Source organism: Elephantulus edwardii, unplaced genomic scaffold (assembly GCF_000299155.1).
Source record: "Elephantulus edwardii isolate Elephantulus edwardi_28Jun2011 unplaced genomic scaffold, EleEdw1.0 scaffold00090, whole genome shotgun sequence".
NCBI lineage: Eukaryota > Metazoa > Chordata > Mammalia > Macroscelidea > Macroscelididae > Elephantulus > Elephantulus edwardii.
Window position 1 is genome coordinate 2,020,518 of NW_006399840.1, and position 8,498 is coordinate 2,029,015.

General features: G+C 42.2%; 1 pseudogene; it reads right to left on the reverse strand.

Moving 5' to 3' along the window:
* Window positions 1–1,620: 1,620 nt before the first annotated feature.
* Window positions 1,621–2,068, reverse strand: LOC102852798 (annotated as a pseudogene).
* Window positions 2,069–8,498: the final 6,430 nt, after the last annotated feature.

Consider the following 8,498-nt stretch of genomic DNA (forward strand, 5'->3'; position numbering starts at 1 on the left):
TGTGTGTGTGTCTGTGTGTGTGTGTGTAATGTATATATGTAGAAGAGCTGAAAGCAGAGAGTACCAGAGGAATGTCTGTTTGTGTTTCATTGACTATTCAAAGGCATTTGACTGTGTGGACCACAACAAATTGTTGTTAATCTTGAGAAGAATGGGAATCCCAGGACATTTGTTTGGACTCATGTGAAACCTATTCTTGGACCAGGAAGCAGTCCTCAGAACAGAGCAAGGAAACACTACATGCTTGTTCAAAATCAGGAAAGGTCTATCACAGTGATGCATTCTATCTCCATACCTTTTCACTCTATATGCAGCACAGATAATCTGGGAGGCTAGAGAAAGATTTCTCAACAACCTGCATTATGCGGAGACACTACCTTACTTGCTAAAACTGAGGTGAACCTGAACCACTTGCTGCAGAAAGTCAAGGACTACAGTCTTCAATATGGATTGAAGTTTAACATCAAGAAGACAAAGATTCTCACCACTGGGCCACATCACCATACACAATGAAGAGATTGAGATTGTTAATAGCTTCAGTTTGCTTGGTTTCACAATCAACACTCTTACTACCCGCAGCTAGGAAATCAAAAGACAAATTGCACTGGGAAAATCTGCAATCAGGGACTTCTCCAGAGTACTGAAGAGCAATGGTGTCAATCTGGAGACTAAGGTGTACCTGATGTAGGCCATGGTCTTTGCAATTACTTGCTATGCATCAGAGAGTTGGACAATGACTAAGGATGATAGAAGAAGAATAGATGCCTTTGTTGTGCTCGAGAAGAGTCCTGAATATACCATGGACTGCTAAGAGAACAAACAGGTCTTTCCAGGAGAGGGCGAAACCAGGCTGCTCCTTGGAGGGAAGGATTTTGAAACTCTGTCTGACATACTTTGAACATTTTGCAAGGAGGGACCTGTCTTTGGAGAGAGACATCATGCTTGGGAGGGTGGAGGGACAGAGCAAGAGAGGAAGACTTTGGATAAGATGGATTAACTTAGTGACTGGGGTAATGTGGGCGGGGGTGTAAGAGATGATAAAATTGGCACAGGATAGATCAGGGATCAGAGCTATTGTACATAGGGTCGCAATGAGTTGGAGTTGACTCAATGGCACATAACAACAACAATAACACAATGTATAAGAGTCAGAGGGTATAAGCTTCCCAAGTCAGTCTCTCTATGTTGGAACTTGGGGAGGGGGCTTTTAAAAGGGAAGGGCAACATTGTAAAATGTGAGAAATTTCCCTTTATTTATAGGGGAGGGACAGGACAGTGACTGGGAGAAGTTTTTACAGTATGGGCATTCTAACCTGGTAATTTTGTCCCAGGCTAACTGACTCAGCTTTTTCAAAGTGCCAAGAGAGCTTAGCAGCCACTACTAAAAAGAAAAAATTCTCAGCTATAGATTACAGTTTACATAGGCAAATAACATCAGAAGTCTTTAGTGTTGTTGGGTTTTTTTTTCACTGATTCTGTTCAATGAAACAAACACACAAGCCCACAATGACCAAACAAACAAGCAAACAAGACAAATCACAATGAGTTGGGAAGGCCAGATCTGGAAAGAGGACAGGACTGGAGAGCCCAGGAGAGTTGGGCTGAGAGTCTCCAGGGTCCTCAGGGCAGGCTGGCAATGTTTCTTTCCGGAAGGGAGGCGGCTGGCTTGGGACTGCTCTCATTGGCTTTTCCTTCAAACATCATGACTAGCTTGAGGACAGCTGACCATTTCCCCAGCATCAAGTTCACAAAGTCTCAGTAGGAGATGGTGTCACTGACACCACCCGTCACCTCTGAGATCATCTTCATCTCCAGGTGGGTCTTGGAGACACCAAGCTTCTCCATCATCTTCTTTAAAGATATCAGATAAATCTCACCTTCATTGTTCAGGTCAAACTCATGTCTTTTTCCTTGAAGCCAGCAGCTTTTCAGGAAGATTCTCTTCATGGCTGTATTTCTGGTCACAGAGAAACTCCCAGTTGATCTCGGCTAGCTTTCTCTCTTTCTGGGCTTTGAGCAAGCCAAACGCCTTCCCTCCTTGGAACCTGTTACTGAGCAAAACCAACATGGTAAACCTGGGGCTTCAGGACTTTGGAGCAGTGGCTTGGGACAAGGAGGAGGGACAAGAGCCCGGTCTGAGCTCAGGTGGAGAGTGGCGGTGACCCAGAGAGGCCAGAAGGCTTTAGGTTTGAAGGGAAGCGTACCAAGAGAAAAAAAACCCTTTCCTTTGTAGTGTTGTAGAAAAGAGCATCAGTCTTACTTTAACTTAGGATATTGTGAAAGTTTAGTATCCCTTAACTAAGAGTTTAGTTGGTTTACTCATCCATTTGTGGTAATAAAGATCTTTACTGTTTAAGGTACTATTGCAGCCTATTTAAGACACTAGTCTCCTACTACTGAGATGTTATAAGGTGCTCATTTTCTATTACTTTATTTACGAGTATTGTTGTTGTTGATTGCCTTCGAGTCAATCACAACTCATCGTGACCCTATGAACAAAAGGCCTGAAGCCCCTCTAAAACTATTGACATTTATCAACGTTCATAGAGTTTCTGGAGGCAAGTTGTTTAGGAAGTGGATGCTACTCCTGCTTTACAGTTTACTATCCTTGCCTTTAAGAGTCACCGTGGTCCCAAGTCCTTGAACATAGATTTGCAATCCATGGAATATTCACTAATACTCTTTGCTGATACCAAAATTCTAAGGCATTTATTCTTCTTTGGTTTTCCTTATTCATTGTCTGCTTATCAGGTGCATAGGAATCAATTGAATAGACTATGACTTGGGTCAGGTGCACCTTAGGCAATGGTGATGAAGAAGGAAGTTCAGTCAACTCTGAAGGAATTGGCAACAAACAGGGCCCCAAGAATTGATGAAACACCAATTAACATATTTTGACAAACAGATACAATTCTGAATGTGCTCACTTTGTTGTGCCAAGAAATCTGGAAGACAACTATCCGGCCAACTGACTGGAAGAAATCCATATGCACTCCCATTCCAAAGAAAGGAGATGTAGCAGAGTGTGGAAATTATCAAACAATATCACTAATATGACACACAAGCAAAATCCTGCTGAAGAGTATGAAAAAATGACTGTAACAGTACATTGCTAGAGAAATACCAGAAATGCAAGCTGGGTTTTAGCAGAGGCTGTGGCACTAGGAATATCATAGACTATGTCAGATGGATTTTGGCTGAATGCAGAGTATTAGAGAAATGTCTATATAGGTTTCATCTTCTTTGCAAAGGCATTTAACTGTGTGGACCACAACAAATTGTGGTTGACCTTGAGAAAAATGGGAATCCCAGAACACTTACTCGTGCTCATGCTAGACCCATACTTGGACCAGGAAGCAGTCCTCAGTACAGGACAAGGACACATTGCATGGTACAAAATCAGAAAAGGAGTGCAACAGGGATGTGTCCTATCTCCATTCGTATTCAATCTGTATGTGGATCAGATCACTCAGGAGGCTGGGCTTTATGAGGAGGAATATGGCATCAGGAATGGACCTATATTATGCAGATGTAAACAATCTTGCTGGCTGAAACTAACGAGGACTTGAAGTGTTTGCTTCAGAAGGTCAAGGACTGTAGTCATGAATATGGATTGAAACTCAACATTAAGAAAACAAAAATTCAAGAACACACTTGAAGTAGAAGCAGTTTACAGAACCTACAGGCCCCAATGCACCAGCAGCAAAAAAAAATCAAAGAAAGAATGAAGAAGTATCAGAATTTGGTTTTCCTTTCCAGGTGTTACTTTATTTCTGGGGATTTCCTGGAATCCTCAATGGAAACTGAGAGAACATCTAGTAGAACACACACACACACACACACACACACACCCCTTTTCATTTGCTGGTGGTGTCCCAAGAACAACAAAATGATCAAGGAATTACTGACATTCCGTGATGTGGCTGTGAAATTCACTTGAGAAGAATGGAAGCTTCTGGAACCTTCCCATAAGGCCCAGTACCAGGACGTGATGTTACAGAACTATAGAAACCTAATTGGTGAGAACAACTCCCTGGCATTGGGTTTTCCTTTCCCCATAGCTGAAGTCTTCTAAATATCTAAGGTGCTCTAAAGTCACAGCTTCTCAGTCTATTCCTGGCCTTAGATAAGGTATCCAGTTAATAAGCCAGATGCTCTCTCCAGGTTGGAAGGAGAACAGCCATGGAGAGAGTATGTTAGATAAATGTCATAGTGTAATTGATGATCATCCTCTTGGGCTTTTACAAAATGCAAGAAGACTGGACAGAATGGAACAGTGCTAGAAACCTAACATACAGAAAAATACTGTCCATCAGAACAAGAACTATTTTTGATTAAGGGAAAAGCATGGTATGTTTGAGGTACATGGGAGAACTGTGAAATAAAATTTAACTATACCAATAGTCAACCAGAGAAGAAGCTGTAGAACTCTGCTGAGCTTAATCGAGATGAGAAAACCTTGCTCTGTTATGATTGTGAGCAGTTTTGCCCTGCAATCAAAGTCCCTGAGAGTAAAACACCCACCAGCACCATGACTCAACTTGATATGAATCAGGAAACACACAAAATAAACAAATCCCATGTGTGTAGTGCCTGTGGAAAAGGCTTTGCCCAGGAAATAAACCTCACAGTTCATCAGCAAACTCACACTGAAAAGAGACCTAACATGTGCAGGGGGTGGGGGAAAGGCTACATCAGGAAGGACAAACTCACAATCCACCAGCAAACTCACACGGGGGAGAAAGTGTCTAACTGCTGAGAATGTGGGAAAGACTTCATCCAGGAAACATAGCTCACTACCCACCAACGAACTCATCCTGGAGAGAAACTCTACGTGTGTGCTGACTGTGGAAAAGGTGTCAGTCAAAAAGCAAGTCTCACTATTCATAAACGAACTCATCTGGGAGAGAAACCCTGTTTATGTGGTGAGGATGGGAAAGGTTCCATCCATAAAGGAAACCTCATCATTCATCAACAAAGTCATATTAGCGAGAAACCCTGTGTGAGCAGTGAGTGTGGGAAAGGCTTCATCCCTAAAGGGCCCCTTATGAGTCATGCATGAGCTCACACTGGAGAGAGACCATATTTATGCAGTACATGTGGTCAAGTCTTCATTCTGAAGGGAAATTCCATCATTCATCAACAAAGTCATACTGGAGAAAAACCCTTTGTATGCAGTGAATATAGAAAAGACTTCAAATCCAAGAGAAATCTCATTTTTCACCAGCAAAGTCATACTAGAGGGAAGCTTTATATAGCAAATGAAATTTGGTAAAAACTTCAACCAGAAGTCATGCTTCATGCCACCACAAAAATTTCACATGGGAAAGACTTCCTTTTCATGTAGTCAGTGTGGAAATTTGTATGTGTAGCAGTCACGTCTCAGTAAACCTTGGAAAATTTACAGAGGAGGAATGCTTTCGTTGCCAGATAACCTTCAAGATGAAGCAAGAACTCACTGTCCCTGAAAGATCATGTGAGAATGAAACATCATGAACCTGCAAGGAATGTGGATAAATTTTTGATGCTTCTAACTTTAATTCACAGCCAAAAAAACCAAAACCAACCAACCAAACAAACAAACACAAAAGAGAGACACAAAACATGACAGAGGTTCCATCTGGATGGAAAACCCTTCCACAGGAGGTCACAGCTCCCCACACAGCAGTGATGCCCTGCAGGAGAAAAGCCCTGTTACTACAGTGACTGTGCAGATGTCTACAGTAACAGCTCCAACTTCTGTAAACTTCAGTGAGATACTAACTAATAGGAATATATCCTCATGGTACCACTTGTTGTTAGACATGAACCTTCTAAGGTAATAGAGGATTTACTCAGTGGAGAAACCTTATGAATGAAGTGATCACAGTAGTGCCTTCAGTGTCCAACATAGAGACCAGACAAGCCTGACAGAGTAATTTTTTGTAATCAGTTGTAATATGAAGAGAAGATGATGTTAACAGAAACACATACACATCAATTGTTCTGTCGTACCAATAAAATGAATGAAATTCTGAAAAAAAGAAAACAAAGATTCTCACCACTGGGCCAACTGGTTAGATAGAAAAGAGATTGAGATTGTTAACAATTTCAGCTCACTCAGTTCCACAATTAACACTGTTGTCACCAGTAGTGAGGAAATAAAAAGAAAAATTATGTTAGGAAAATCTGGGGTCAGGGACCACTCCAAAGTGCTGAAGAATAATAATGTCAGGTTAGAGACTAAGATGTGCCTGATTCAAGCCATGGTCTTCTCAGTTACTTGCTATGCATCAAAGAGCTGGACAATGACTAAGAACGATAGAAGAAGAATTGATGCCTTTGGATTGTGGCACTGCAGAAGAGGATTGAGCATATCATGGACTGCAGAGGGTGAAACCAAGTTTCTCCTTGGAGGCCAGGATTTTGAAGCTCTATCTCAGATACTCTGGGCACATGGCCAGGAGGGACCAGTCCTTGGAGAAGGACATCTTGCTTGAAAGGGTTGAGGGACAGCACAAGTGAGGAAGACACTGGATGAGATGGATTGACACTGACAGAGGCAATTGGATTAGATGAGTCAAAGTCAGTGAGACTGGCTCAGGATACAGCAGAGTTTAGAGCTGTTGTACATAGAGACACTATGAGTTACAGGTGGCTCAACAACACATAAGAACAACAACAATGTGCCCTTTAGCACTTTAGAGAGGTTCTGGACAGCAGATTTTCCTAGTGTATTATATCTTTTGACTTCTTAACTGTTGTTATTATGAGTGTTAACTGTGGATCAAAGTAAAAGGAAATAATTGACAACTTCAGTATTTTCTCCATCTGTCACAATATTGTCTATTTGTCTAGCAGTAAGGATTTTTGTTTTCTTAATGTTGAGATGTAACCTATACTGAAGGCTGTGGTCTTTGATCTTCTTCAGAAAGTGCTTCGAAACTTCTTCACTCTCTGCAAGCAAAGTTGTGTCATCTGCATAATTCAGGTTATTGATTCTTCCTATCGTGATGCTACATACTTCTTCATAGAGTTCTACTTTTTAATTGATTTGCTCAGCATACCGATTGAATGGGTAAGAAGAAAATATATAGCCCGTACCTTTCTTGATGTTAATCATGCCATCAGTGTTCCCTTGTTCTGTTCAGACTTCTTGGTCTATACACAGGTTTTGCATGAACACAGTTAAGTGTTCTGAGATTTCCATTCTTCTCAATGTTATTTGTACTATACAACAATTTCAAACAAATCTCTAGTGATGAAAGATTTCTTATGACTTTCACCATGTCTATGCACATAGCACATGGAAATTATTTTAGCAGAGAAAACCCTGAGTGAGCATCAAGGGCATATCTTTTTCTAGTGGCAATAATTCATTTATCAGGAAAAAAGTCCTTGCCTATGCTTCAACTATGTCCCTGTGTGACAGCACCTTACAAACCTGAGTTCCCCAAGAAGAGTTTGCTGAGGCCTCAGAGCCTCTTCCAATCGCATTCCCAGCTGCTCTTGGTCATTGTGGAGGAAGCCTTGCCCATTGGGATTGGCTTAGGTGCAGCCATGCTGGCGACATCCTTACCTCTTGTCCTGCAGAATTTAATGCAGCTGTGACGGCCCAGTCTACATGAAAGACCTGTCCCTTTGCCTTACTTATGTCTCTGTACTGAAATGGAGAAAAGATGAACCAACATGTTGTTTCTCCCATTTAAGAAAAGTGTTTTACATGTTTTCTAAAGAGTTTGTGCACTGTTCCACACAGGAGACCCGGGTGGCGGTAGTGACCCCACCTCTATAGAACTATAAGTACAATCTCTGGAAATTATTCTGGGGCCAAAAACCGGCAGTGGGTGAGACCATCCTGCTGAGGAGGTTGGCCTCCCAGGACAGCATCTAAGGCAAAGTGACAGGACTGTGCCCTGTCTCCTTTGCCCGGGAGCTTCACAGAAAACCTGTGTAAAAATGGGCACGAGTGGGGTTGGGCAGGTAGGCTGCTTGTTCTGTGTCCACATTAGTGAATTCTATGCATGAGCGAAGGGGAGAGAGGCGAAAGGCGAGGATGGATAGTAGCCCATGGAGGAGGTTCTAACACGAATTTTCAGAAATCCCGTAGTAATTATTTGAAGTCATCTTACTCTCCTGGCACTCAGTCACATTTGGCATAATTAGTGACTGGTCTTTTCTTCTGTTTGGTGGAAATGTCCATGTTTTAAAGTCTTCACCTAGGCTTTCTAGGGAGTAGAGGAAGAAGGCCCTATTAAAACCCTGCCTGAGGGGAGCTCTGGTGGCCCAGTGGCAAGGAGCTGCAACTACAATCCCAGAGGCACAAGGTTCGAATCCACCAGATGCTCTGCCGGGAAAAGGAGGGGCAATCTCCTCCTGTACCAGTCAGATCTGATTTGACGGTACACTCACAGAAAAATTAAAAAAACAAAAAAAACAAAAAAACCCTGCCTGAGAAGGACAGAGGAGGAAGTTAGCTTTCCCAGCAGCAGTGGCTCAGTGTCAGAATGTCACCTCTC